The sequence below is a fragment of the Oryctolagus cuniculus genome, chromosome 15, assembly GCF_964237555.1.
Source record: "Oryctolagus cuniculus chromosome 15, mOryCun1.1, whole genome shotgun sequence".
Lineage (NCBI taxonomy): Eukaryota > Metazoa > Chordata > Mammalia > Lagomorpha > Leporidae > Oryctolagus > Oryctolagus cuniculus.
In genome coordinates, this window is record NC_091446.1 from 43856889 (window position 1) to 43871076 (window position 14188).

A 14188-nucleotide genomic window follows, 5' to 3' on the forward strand; every position below is an offset into this window, starting at 1 on the left:
ACTTGTTCCTTAGAGTAAAGCTTACAAAATCTAACTAAAACTCTATTTCAGTGGCATTGAGGCAATTTGACCCTTGTAATGAAAACCAGCCTATGTTTCCCTTAAACAAGCCAGGCTATATATGTTACAATTCTATGCTAATTTATATGCATCAGCATGACTGTCCTTATTACCTTTGTGACTCCTTATTTCCAGCCAGGTCATGATGTGCTACTCTTCTTTTGAATTCCTACTGCTATTAAATATCATCAATGCTACCATAACTTCATACCTGGATTATTTCCTGAATTTGGCTGTGATGTTTTCTAATTCTAATATTATCTGCATAAAGCAGGTTAGTTTTCTTAAATACCCCTTTTTTAAAAAAAGATTTATTTACTCATTTATTTATTGCTCTCCTATTAAAACACTTTATGCGGTCCCACATTTCATCACTCTGTCAGTTAATGTCAACTTTTTTTTGCTTCATAACTGATCATATTTACCCAACTGTATATTCTACTCATTTCTAGCACATACTCTTTTCTCTACTCAGACCCGTTTGATGGATGGTCAGCAGTTAGGAGAGGATCAGAAATGGGAGTGAAAACAACAAAGATGAATGAAAAAAACTTGAGTATGGTTAGAATGCTGAATGCAAGTTGTTGGGGAGGAAGGGAAGGGAAGGGCATAATAATAATAACAGATAAGATTGGGGAGATAGGAGAAAAATAAATCAGCATAAGTGTTGTGCATTTATTATGCGCCAAACACTGTTAGGTTTGAAAATTGAAAAACCAGCAAAATTCCTTCTCTTTCTTTAATGAACTCCTAATTTAGAATGATAAATATGTGAACTTTTCAGAAAAAGAGAAACCTTGAAGATGAGCGTGATGGATTATCCTGCAATCGCAGTGGGCGCTTAGGAGAAGCCTAATAACTCCTAACTCCTTTCACAGCAGTCTTGAGGCCCACTTGGCTTCCCCCCACCTTACTCCCTCTCACCACTCCATTTTCTCTTCAGGTCCTGCTCTTCAGAAAGTCCCTGTGCCTGTGGAGGGGCTAATTTATTCCGTGCTTGCATTTTTGTTTTGCTAACAGCCATCCTGTATTTCAGTATCACCTGCATTTCATAAGTGGCTTTGAGTACAGACCTTTTTTTGTTGTAACTATGAAAATAACAAAGCCCAAGAGATTTGTACTCTGGCAGGAGGATCTGTAATTCTATTCTGCTTCTCTTGTTAATGACCCAGGTGTCTTCAAATCATTCTATACTGACTTAATTAGGAGGCCCTGCCTGGCACAGAGAACATCTCATGCCTTGGAAAACTTGGAACAGTGTCAGGGAGAGGCTGGTGCAGATTTGTGCCACGAGCCAGGGCTAAGTATAGGGTCAACTTCTCAACCACCTCATTGCAGGATAGGAAACCACTCTTTTTTCACCTTCATAGCTTCTCTCCTTGTAACCAATTATCTCCTATGTAGCACTGGGTAGTAGACACAGAAATATTATGAGAATTATAGCCATGATAGCGAAGTTTATGCATTCTTTCTTGGTATTGTTCCAAACAATTCATGTGTATTGTCTGATCTAATTCTTAACTCCAATTTTACAGAAGAAACAAGCACAAAGAATTTTGTCAAGATCATGTAGTAGACAGTGAAGGAGTCAGGATTTGAGCTTAGCCATTCTGGGTTCAGAGCTTTCTAACATACAGTGTTTTTGCTTTCTGCTGTGTCAGTGCTGTGAATCAGAGGTTTGGGTCATTGAACTACAGAGAATCTTGCAATTTTGAGTTACTGCATTATTATAGGAAAAATTAAACTTTATTGCTTGTTTCTGAAAGGGAAATGAAAAGAGTTTCTGCTCTTAGAATTATATTCAAGGTCCACATACTGGCACTCCCTGGATGATTCTAGTTCAAGTGCACCTACATTGAGCACCTGTTAGACAATATGGGAGAAACATGAAGGGACTGACGCTGATATCCAGTAAGTGTGATGTCTGGATGACTTTAATTCCAAATCAAAATTATTTAATAAGTGCGGAACTTCTTCCTCAAAGATCAAACACCTGCTTTTCACATCTCTCTCATCATCTTTGGATTGCTCATGACACTGCGCTGCTGGCCACCTGACCTCCATGTCTTCCCTTCCCCTCCTCATCAAAAGTTAACGACTCCTGAGTATCCTGCCCAAAGTCTTTGCCAGGCTTGTTACTCTGTCATGTGGTTACAGGCTGAAATGTCCCTGTCACCCACACCCCGCATCCCAATTAAAGTGTATTTTAATAAGGAACTTCTGGAAACTATTATTATCCTACGTGAATAGCTATTCAGGCTGCTGAAGCTGCTATCTGGGAGCATCAGGCTCAATTTAAAGTTCCAAATTAGGTCAGTTTAAATATGGGACTCCCTTAGCAGACACAGACCTCGCAGCCCAATTATTTTTTCCATGGGGAGAAGGATTTGTCCTCCAGACGAGACACTTCCAGGTGGTAGGTGCTGTACCCTCTTCCGACACTAACAGGGTTTGCATGTAAGGTAGCCAAGACACTCAAGACAAGGACTGGGTATTTTCATCAACGACTCCATAACTAATCTTGCCCCTGTTTTTGTGGTGGCTGTGCCTGGTGTTCCTGTCCCCTTCCATGGAAACTCTTACATCCTCTTTCTATGTTTCTTCTATCCTCTGGACATCACAATCTCCCCAATGATGGGTCCCCTTTAACTGAGTCTCTGCTGTGTCAGACTGAGAGTCTGGGCAAGGCAAGGAGGGTGTGACTTTAGTGAAGGAAACATTTCTCTTAACCATGGAGGTCCAGATAACCCGTCTCCTGGAACTGTAGAGAATTGGGTTGAACTGACAATGTGTGCCATGGGAGTTGGCACACTGGGGAATTGGGGTTTTATACTTGGGTTCTCACCCTAACAGTGTTTTCTATCCATGGGAAATTCTCTGTCAACTGCAGGGTCTTTTAGTTTGCTTCTAGTTCCAAGTCTTAATTCTAATTGTTCTGTTTATCCTGTGTTTGCAGGGTAGTTTGTGCCAGAATGATAGAATTCACTCCCGAATACTGCTAACTAGCTTGAAACCTTGGGCAAGTTTCTTCATGTCCTCTTGCCTTAACTGCTTCATTGGAAAAATGGTATAGCACGGTATCTATTCCAGAGGGAGGATTAAATGAATGAACCAATGGGCTGGCATGTAGCAAGAGCTATATAAAGATGTCACAGTTGAGTTATTATGAATATCATCATCATAATTACAAGGTGCCAATTCCAATCAGTTGGCAGTGAATGCCTGTACCATGGAGCAGTGTCAGGGATCTTCAAGAAAGAGGATCAGGCAGAGAATTCCTGAGATGGGCATTTCCATGTGCCAAGACCATTCCACCACCCCATCCACCACCTTGTCCCAAGGCCATGGCATCTAGGATTCTGATTTCTGACTTCTGTTGCATATAATAAGAGGCATTAAGTTTTAAGTACACATATTAAGCCAATTTATTTCATGCTAAAGGATACAGCTGAAAAGATAAGCACTAAACAGAAACCCAATAAAAGAGCTGGATAGAAAAATGCTTAAATTACTGGCAATGAAAAGTAGTAACAATTGCACCTATTGCTTTTCTAGTCCTCTGCCAGCCTATTAGGTCTTTTATAATCCTCCCTCCTTCATTTCATCCTAGTTACAGCATCTGGACTTGTTTAAATCTTTTAGGGGTATTTTGTTCTGGAAACAGCATAGGACTGGCTTTCCTGTTACCTTCTGTGGCTCCCATATGGCATCCCTTCCTTGTCCTATCTAGCCTCGAATTGATCGAAGATTCTGTTAATGTCCAGTAAGGTAGCTGAAGGCTGACTGTATAATCAGCATCAGCACAGCAGGTAAGAGCCTCTTTCCGTTAAACTCACCTTAACAATCAGAATGATGAATGTCGACTCAATTTCCTGGAAGAAACCAGGCGTACGAAGTTAACTGCGAAGAAGCTTGGCATTTTTAAACTTCCCACACAAATTCTTCTGTAAGAAATGCTTTTATGAACTAGACTATGCAATGGAAATAACAGACTATAGTAGTTAATTCCGTGACTTAAATCTAGTTTTTTAAATTGATTGAGCATCCCAAAACAATGATGATTTTTTTAACTGATGGAGGAAGGAAAGGCATTAGAACCCTATTGAAAGTGGGTTTTATGGAATTATAAATCATTTGCTCTCTTAGACATTCTGTCTAGCCAAATTGTCATATGCTTATTCTCTTTAGTCATATTACTGACTGGAGCAGAACCCTGTAGGTAGCTGTGCAAGCCAGAGAGTTATCTTCCATCCTTATTACTACTTCTCCCTTAATATTACCAGAGACTGATCCCTACTAGAATAAACAAACTTGGAAAATGTTTTTATGTAATTGTTAATAATATTCCACTCTGGCCGGCGCCATGGCTCACTAGGCTAACCCTCCGCCTGCGGCGCTGGCACCCCGGGGTTCTAGTCCCGGTTGGGGTGCCAGATTCTGTCCCGGTTGCTCCTCTTCCAGTCCAGCTCTCTGCTGTGGCCTGGGAAGGCAGTGGAGGATGGCCCAAGTGCTTGGGCCTTGCACCTGCATGGGAGACCAGGAGGAAGCACCTGGCTGCTGGCTTTGGATCAGCGCGGTGCACCGGCCGTAGTGGCCATTTGGGGGGTGAACCAATGGAAGGAAGACCTTTCTCTCTGTCTCTCTCTCTCACTAACTCTGCCTGTAAAAAAAAAAAAAATCCGCTCTATATGCACATAAGAAAAAAGCTCCACTTGTCTATCTTTAAGAGAAAAAAATTAGAAAGTTCAAATAACAGCATAATTTAGTCAAAACAATTTTTACAAATGAAAATATTTAAATTTTTGTTTCACCTTACTAAAACAGTATAAATTTTAGTTCATTAAATTAAAAATTCTAAATAATTTTTAAAGCTAATAACCTAGTTAAAATAGGTTTTATGGCATAAAATGAAAAATTGTCTCTCTTGAGCTGATCAGCAATAAATCCTTATCAATAACAACCACCTGGGTTTTCAGTGTCAGGCCAAGGGACAGACGGGACTTGGGTTTCTTGTATAGCATGTCACGGAGAAACACTGCTCCCTTTCCAGCTGCCTTTCCTGGGTGAGTGTGGATTGTTAGGACTGCACTTTAGAGGCGCCTGGTTACAGTTTCCATGAATAAGGTAAAATGGTGTTTATCCTCTGTCGATCAATACTGTCTTGTTTAAACTTATTGAGTCATTAAGAGACATGTAAGGTAATGAAAGCTATTGTGCAATAGTACCCAAAGTACTATCTAGCTTTCCAAGGGATGACAATATTTTAATAGCCAATTATTGAAACAGATTTTTAACATTAACTGACAGTGTGAAGAAATGAACGTACACTGTGTCAGTGTCCCATGGGTTTGAGTGAAATGCATGTTGAGCTTTTAGCTATGAGTTTTCTTGAGCCATAGTCTCTGAAAACAGTATATTCGTGCATGTGCAGTAATATTAAAAACAGTATTGTAGATTAGCACTTTCTTAATAGAGGAGGGGGTTACTATCTGAATAATCAGTTTCATTGCTTGTATACACTATACACACACATATATATACATATATATACATATATACATATATATTAGCATTGTTTTGACTGAAAGGAGCTCTCATGTGTAAGTTTGGACAGTTGTAGGAAATTTTCTGGAGATTGTTACAAACAGAGTAATGACAAAGAAGAGAGTTAGGCTGCATTCCTAAGCACCAGGCACCATGCTTAACTGCTTTGTTTTATCATCTCATTTAATCCTCACAGAATTTTCCCACTAGATTTTGCCCCCATTTCATATTTCAGGAGTCTGAGATTCAGGGAAGTCAAATAGTATACAGAAGACCACAAACCTAGTGGGTTTTGGAAAATGCATTCCAAACTTCCTCTATCTGCAGAAATGTCCAGTGGCCTTTCTACGATTAATTTTCAAAGTCTCTTAGGCATAATTTGTTTGGTGCCATCTGACTGGGCTGTAAGATCCCTTTAGATGTGTTAGATAGTAATGATTTCCATTCTTTCATTCAATTTGGGTTATCATGAAGTCTGGACATAGACTATAAAAACTGTTCTTTCTTAATTTGTCTTCTGAGGAGTCCACTTCTGAGAAATATTAATAAGATATTCCTGAAATAATATGTTCATTATAAATTAAATGTAGAGACAAAACATGGCATTTTTCTTTTGACCTATATTTGTTAACAACCACTGAACACTATATAAGAAATTATATGTGGAATGACATGAAGCTAATTTAGTATAAGCTCAGTTGGAAGTAATCACTAAAGATTTAATGATTTTTATATCTATCTGTCATTTAATAATGTTTTCCACAGCAAAGTGACTTTCCTTGCTGACTCTATTCTCTCTTCCCTTATACCTGATACATAATGAATTGGAACAGCAAAATGTACAAATTGCCTAAAATTGGCAGTGTTGCTGTTACCTCAGCAAATGGGACCTTTAAGAATGAACCCCAAGTCATCTATCGATTTCTCTGTCCTTAGGAAAAAGCCTCACTGTTTTGACAGATCAGTGATTTTGCTTTGACAAGTATGTGATTTCACTTTTATTTCAAGAACTATCCTCCCATCACATGCTTCCCAGCGTGTATTATAAAGAATGGTTCAGCCAAGACCAATGCTCCTAAATTATATTGAGAGTAGAGTTGATGAGTATATGCTTTAGGAGATAATAGTCCTATACAACACCCAGATACGGCTGTGCTGCTGATCTTCGAGACGCACAATACACATCCAAATCATACATAAAGAAATTTGTTTAAGCTGAAATTAATTTTCCTTGGAACCTACATTGGTAAGTCTTTCAATCAGAATTTAGAAGTTTTCTAATAGGAATGTAATATTCTTATTAAATACCGTGTTTGATTTATTTCATTAGATTAGATATCCTCATATTTAGGTTGTGAATCATCTTTATGGAATGAATAAAATGATAATGTGAAATACATCCACTGTAGCACAGTTGCCCAAACTGTGGAAACGATCTAGTAATTAGCTGTCCCATGGCTGAACTTTAACACACTGAAAACCAGTCATCATTTTCCAGAACTGTTTTTTTTTTCTTTTTTCTTTTTTCTTTCTTTCTTTCTTTCTTTCTTTCTTTTTTTTTTTTTTTTTTTTGCTAGAATCAGAGGCTAGTATCTTAGGTATTCTTTTGGTTAATAGGAGGAAATAGCAGGAATTGACCAACATTTTTTTATGGGAGTAATGACACTGTAGGAGATATCTCACTATATGAAGTCTAAAGTATGATAGGAATTAGACAAATACAGGAAACTCAAAAACCTATTGATGATGTTAAGTCCCTTTCTCTTGTTAATGACATTTTATTTGCCAGGGTCCTAGGAGCAGAGTAGGCAGTTAGCCGCAAGTCCCGCTGCTATGTGGCTACAGCATAGACTTCTCAGAATATCAGCTACACTCTTGAACCAAAGGTAAATCTGTTGTTTTTTATCCTCAGAAATTAATGAAGTCCAGAAACAGAACATGGCGGCCATGTCATTTTGAGCTTATATGGTCATTCTTAAGTATTTTTTTTTGTTTCAGTTTGTTTAATTCATATAAAAGCAAACTATCCCACTCCCTGGGTTAGGCTCAGTAATAGAAGAGTGCCAAAGATGTTTTTGCTGCATTCCCACCAATAGTACAATGCCCAGTTTCACAAACTTGAAACAGAAAAAGCAAAACACATGGACCATACCTGAGTAATTTCAGAGATCCCCACCCGGAAAAGGTTTCCTTGATTGTGGCGAATTCAGCGTGTCCCTCCGGTTATGTTCTAATCATCATACCAAACTCCAAAGGTTCAGTGGCTTTAGGTTTGGTTTACAATTCCCCGGAGTTAAACTTTAACTCACCCTGTCTCTTGCATCCATGCAGCCCTTTGACCAGATAATTGGGTCACTACAGTCCAAACAGCACACAAAACTACCCTTGTTTTGTGTTTACAAAATTAAAATTGGCATAAATGTTATTTTGAAGCTATGTTATTGACATATAATCATATATCTAAAAAGTAGAACTCACTACAATTTGGGCCACGAAGATTGTGTGTGTGTGTGTGTGTGTTAGCTCCCTTGTTTTCTGCTATGCCAAAGTGATAGCAAGTCTAAGGTAATTTAGGAGAATATTTCTTTGTTTTACACTTTTTTCTATCACTGTGTTACATGGAGTTTGAGGTCAAGTGTTTAGATAAGTACTGACTTGTGAACAGAAAATACAGAGTAATTATATAACAAGTAGGTAGATATAGGCCAGATCAAGTGAGGGGGGAGCATACTTCTCATGCAGGCTGCTCGTTCCGATGTTAAGGGAGCCGGGGCTGTGACAGCCTAACACTCGGCGACACACGTGCTGTGTGAGAGCTGCTGCTGTTGCCCGTGCCTGAAACCTCAGCGAGGACTGTGCTGCCTACAGAGAAGAGAAGCTGCATCTTCAAAAACACGAGCTCTGCTTCCTAAATCCTCTGTCTAGAGAAGGCTGCCGTCTGTAGAGTAAGCCTCAAGGATGATAGATGCCACTTGAAAAATGAAGAACAAACACACCCTTGTGATTGGCAGTAAGTTTTGGCTTGTGGGCTGTGAACCCTAGTCTCCAAACCTGGTATTAGTGGATACTGTCCCTTGGCTTCTGTTCTAGTGAGACAAGTCTAATTTTTGAAGAACCAACTATTATGAGGGCGTTTTGATTTATAAAAAAATACAGAATAAGCAATCCTTCTATAATATGAACTACAAAGGAGGATACATCGGTTAAGCATATCTATGAATGCATAGAAGATGAAAGATACTATTGAAATGCTGGTCCTGCCTACAATTTCCAGTCCTCAGATGCCACGCATTTCTGGTTTACCCACAGTCTACCTAAAGTAATGTATGACAGGATTTTTAAAAACACTCAGGAACAGTTGTTTTGTCCTGGAATTGTGCCCCTATAGCGAGACTTAGAGGAAACTTAATGCCCATCTAGGGTAGTGGTATATTCCTTCATTTCTCCTGTCGGAGTGGGCCCTCTTACTAAGCACTCTTATTAGGTTTCTTGGTGAAAACTCAATCTGTGTGTGTTTGGTTCCCCAGTGGGTGGGGAATACTTGTGATTTGCCTGGGCCAACACAGAATTGTTCATGTTGTAGGACTGACAGTCCTAGAAGGGGTTTCTTTTATTGTTTTCTGTGGTAGGTGCCTAAATGGTGACAAATGAAGATGAGGAATGGAAAGATAGACTTTTGAGATATCTGGTAGAAACAGAAAAATGTAACATGTAAAACAATGAATTATATTGATATCCTTAACTTATAATCATGTTGCCTCCCAGTAAACCCATCAAACATTGAGACTATAAGTCAAAGATCCATGTATGATACTTGATATAGACTGTAAGGGTTTTTTTTCTCCCAGATTCAAGCAGATTAAACATAAAAATCTTATGTTAATGGATAATAGATTAAAGATGAATACTTGATCTAATTATGGTATCTAGGAGGCAGACTCAGTAGGAGGTCTTTAGGTCACTGGGGACTTGCCCTTGGAAGGCAGTGCTCTCAAGAGGGCTAGCTATTTAAGCCAAGTTTGGCCTAGCTTCTCTACTTCCTGCCTTGCCATATGATATCCTTCCATCATCCTCTGCTCTCACCAAATGCCTGAACCGCTGGGGCCACCTGACCTTGGACTGTCAGTCTCCAAAAGCGTGAACCAAAATCATTCTTCTTGCTTTGTAAGGGAAGTTGTTCTCGGTATTTTAGTTAAAGCAGTGAAAAGCTGACTAAGACGACATCTAACCCATCCAGTATTGTGACCAAGTGACACAGTACACTTTAGAATAGTGAGTGTTCCCTGTGTTGTAACTGTGGGGCTGGCTGGGAGCAATGCCTCGCGTCTGTTGCCTACTAACCAAGGAAAAGATCAAAATTCTAAATGTAAGTGTAGTTTTTACTGAATGCATATCAGTTTCACACTCTGATAAAGCCAAAGCGTCTTAAGTAGAACCATCATAAATTAGCGACTGTCTCTGTTAACTAGTGTCTCAGTTCTGGTTGCTTTCAAAGAATAGCACTCACTGGGTAGCTTCAACAACAAATATTTATTTTTCACAGCTCTGGAGACTACATGTCCAAAATCGTGTTGTCAATAGGGTCCTCTTCTGGTTATGTTCTTGTGTGACCATCCTTTGTCCTGGAAGAGAGAAAGCAACTGATCAGAATGAGATCAAATTCCTGACCTTGATCTCATTAGTCTAATCACACTGTACCCAGAATGACAAAGCTTACTTTCCTTTGTAAATATAAATCCAGTCTGAACAGTAGCTAGAAAGCATTAATTTTCCATTGATTTATTTCATAAACAAATGAGGATCTACTCTGCTAACTTGTATTAAATGTGGTGATAATTTAAAATGAAAGTTGTATCTGTTAGTAGGCTGTAAAATCAATAAAGTGGATATATCCAAAATATTAATAACAATTGAAAATATCAAGTGAATTTCACCTAGAGAGGATAAGTAATGTTCATAAAACTTTTTTTCCGTTACATATGTCTATGTATGCTGGTTATGAGGTTAAATTTACTTCTGGTATGGACCATAATTTTAAAGTTTCCAAAATACTGCACTAGTCCTTAGGGATTCAGTGGTTAACAGACCAGAGAGTGCAGACACTAAGCAAATTCCCTAGTGATCAACTAGTTATAACTGTACAGCATGTATTGCTTAATGATTGGACAAAGCTCTAGAAATGCATTGTTAGGGGATTTTATCATTGGGCACACGTCATGGAAAGTACTTCTACAAGCTAACGTGGTTATGCCATCACTAGGCAAAGTAATCTTTTAGGACAACATATATGGGGGTCTGTCATTGAACTAAGTGTCTGATGTGGCACATGCTTATAATAGCTATTAGGAAGAAGTAGAGGATGCTAAACAGAGAATAAAACATAAAGGACCTAATCTAGTGTAGGGCTAGATGGAACCAGAAGTTAGTTGAGGAAAGCCTTCTAGAACATATTATATTTAACCTGAGACCAGAAGAATGTGCAGATGGAGGGGTGAGCATTGCTATTAATGGAAATAATGCATGTAAATGCCTTGAGTTATAATGAGTTTGACACATGCAAATAATTGATAGAAGGCAGTTATGAGGGGCAAGAGGGAAAACACGAGGAAAGTGACTGGAGTAGGCAACTAAGTCAAAGTCATCTCATAAATGACCATGCACAGGGTTCTACAGATTTCCAGTGTTATTTCTGGGCACTGGGATTTCACTGAAGGATTTAAAGAAGGGAAACCACATCCAGGTATATTCTGGGTATCAAATAGAGAATAAATTGCAATGAAAAACACTGCCTGCCCTGCTCCATTTTCTAACCTTAGATTTACTTCATTTGTGTAGGTATTCAAATTATAGTTTGTGATTTGGATTTCAGAGAAGCAGATCATTAAGAGACCAGGTAGACCCAGGAGGAGGCAGGCAATGATGGGTGAGATTTGGCTTGTAGACTGTGCTTGGTGAAACGCGTGGCAGGGGTGGGTAAATAATCAAGAGGGAGCTGAGGGAGAGTGACACCTAAGGGATGACCTAAGGACTGCCTTCCTTTGGCTGCCAGGAGTATAATTTGTAGAGGTGGGAATACTCAAAAAGGAAGAGAGTTTCAAGGTAGGGTATACCAATGTGTAGTAAATGATCATTAAGTGGTACCAGTTACCAATCATTCCCATGTGAATTACCTGTGTATTCTAACTAATCATGCTTTTACTATGCATCTATATTAATTTTTGCAGGTAAGGTAAAATACAAAGCTTTAAAAAATCAACAGTGCAATTCAAAGTCAAAGATTACCAAGTGTAAGAAACTTTCTTCCCTACCACAACTCTCGTCTTCCCTCAATAAAATATCACTGGTTTTAGTTTCCTAGGAATACAACATCTGGCTTTGAACTAATTGGTAGGTGGGAGTATTCACTGAACTGGAGGAGAACATTATAAAGAGCAATAGGGCCACGTTGGACACACTACATAGGGCAAAAGCCAAATTGTCTTTGTTTGCCTCTTGTATAGAAAGAACTTTGATCTAGGAGTCAGGACCTCGGGATTCCAGTCCCAACACTATCACTTAAGAATTATGTAACCTGGGCAAGTTCTTACCCCTTGTCTGATTTTCAGTGCCCTTGCCTTTAATGAGGAGAATAGCAACATTTATTATTTACCCTACTGATTTAAAAATACATATTTAAAAAGGGAGAGAAAGAGAGGAGAGGTGAGTGCTTCTATCCACTGTCTCACTCCCCAGATGTCTGCAACAGCTGGGACGGGAGCTAGGAGTTGGAAACGCAATCCAGGTCTCCACCTGGGTGACAGGTACCTGGGTTTGTATTGGTGAGAGGCCGGAGTCAGGAGCTAGAGCTGGAAACTGAACACAGGGACTCCGATATGGGATACAGGTGTCTTAGCTGGTAGGCTAAATGCTTGCTACCTCACTGAATACTGAGAAGGTCAAAGAAATTTCTGTCACCTAGAGGTGTCACAGCCATTGTAATATATTGTAATCTTTTATGATGATTCTGGTTCGAGCAAGCCTGCTGCACAGCCAGTCATATAAAAGTGTGACAATGAGCTTAAAAAATAGGAGTACTATGTATGTATAGAAGGGATAATTGAGAAGAATATTAAATGTACACTCTTCGAAACTATGTCAGTGCAATCTTCGGTTTTGATTTGTGAAATCAGTGCTCTAAGGTTTTTTCTGCTCTTTTGGAGATGCATAGCATTTCAAGCCTAATCTCTTCGTGCCTGCAAAGCTTTTGGAAGGTGGTAAAATGGGATTCAGTGGGTTAGAATCCATCTGTTATCCTAACATCAGATCCCAGGGTTTGACTTTTAAGTGTATCGGTTTTATAACTGGAGCCATCTAGTGTTGAGTTGATTCACACACACACACACACACAGAGAGAGAGAGAGAGAGAGAGAGAGAGATTGCATTTAGTTCCTCTGGCACATTGGAATGAAGTTTTTTTTTTTTTTAAAAGATCTATTTTATTTATTTGAAAGAGTTATAGAGAGAGGTAGAGACAGAGAGAGAGGTCTTCCATCCACTGGTTCACTCCCTGGATGGCCGCAATGGCCGGAGTTGCGCCCATCTAAAGCCAGGAGCCAAGAGCTTCTTCCGGGTCTCCCACATGGGTGCAGGGGCCCAAGGACTTGGGCCATCTTCTACTGCTTTCCTAGGCCATAGCAAAGAGCTGGATACAAAGATAAGCAACCGGGACTAGAACCGGCGCGCCTATGCTGGCCCCGGAATGGAGTTTAAATGTCACATAATTGTAGGATTAAATGAGAACTTGAGAATTTCGATAAAGTCTAGAATACATCTAGCAAGTGGAATGCTACACTGGCCCTGTCCTTTAAACCTGAATGATACTTTTACCTCTCTATCTCACTACATTTCATCGTCATGTGTGCTTTACTGAAGGCTTTTGAAATTAGAGTTTGTAATGTTTGTCTTGTTTGTAAAAAAAATATTATTTCACTCTACCAATTCCAAAGTAAATACTGATTTTTTTTAGAACAGGAATTTTAGAAAAAGAAATAGAGTTACTAAATCTGGTATTTTCCTTTATTAACACTAGAAAATATAGATCATTGCTCCTGTGATCTGTGCTGTGCTTTATGCTGTTTATTCCCACAGAAAAATCCCCACCAGCTTTTAGATAACTTCTTCAGGAGTTATCACTTAGTATCTCTTTTAATGGTAATTTTATCACCTTAAAGTTTTAAGAAAACAAAGGAATACTCTTTTCAAAAGGCATGAGCCACTCTGGAGAGGCAAAGTTAAAATACATAGAGCCACGCACCAAATAGTGATGTCTTGGTCAATCACATAGCAGGTGGTAGTCCCATAAAATTACAATGAGCTGAAAAATGTCTATCACTTAGTGATGTCATAGCCATTGTAATGTGTTGTAATTGTTTATGGCGATGCTGGTGTAAACAAACCTACTGCACAGCCAGCCATATGAAAGTATTTAACATCTACAGTAACTTGCAGCCCTGAAAGCTCCATTTTCTGTCTTTTATAACATATTTTCTGCATTTAAATGCTTAGATTGACAAATGCCATTGTGTTAGAATTGCCTACAGCAGTC

The 14188-nt window shown here is 39.1% G+C and overlaps 1 protein-coding gene across 5 annotated transcripts in view; it reads right to left on the reverse strand.

Annotated features, from left to right (window-relative positions):
* Positions 1-7896, reverse strand: part of A1CF (APOBEC1 complementation factor) — an 88621-nt gene extending 80725 nt beyond the window's left edge. For 2 of the 5 annotated variants that reach the window (XM_008270124.4, XM_002718366.5), the window contains exon 1: positions 7757-7896. The gene's annotated coding sequence lies outside the window, so the exon portion shown is untranslated. Of the gene's footprint in view, positions 1-3896; positions 3933-7756 lie in introns of all 5 variants that reach the window. The other 3 variants (XM_008270123.4, XM_070057678.1, XM_070057677.1) reach the window with 3 other exon arrangements.
* Positions 7897-14188: the final 6292 nt, after the last annotated feature.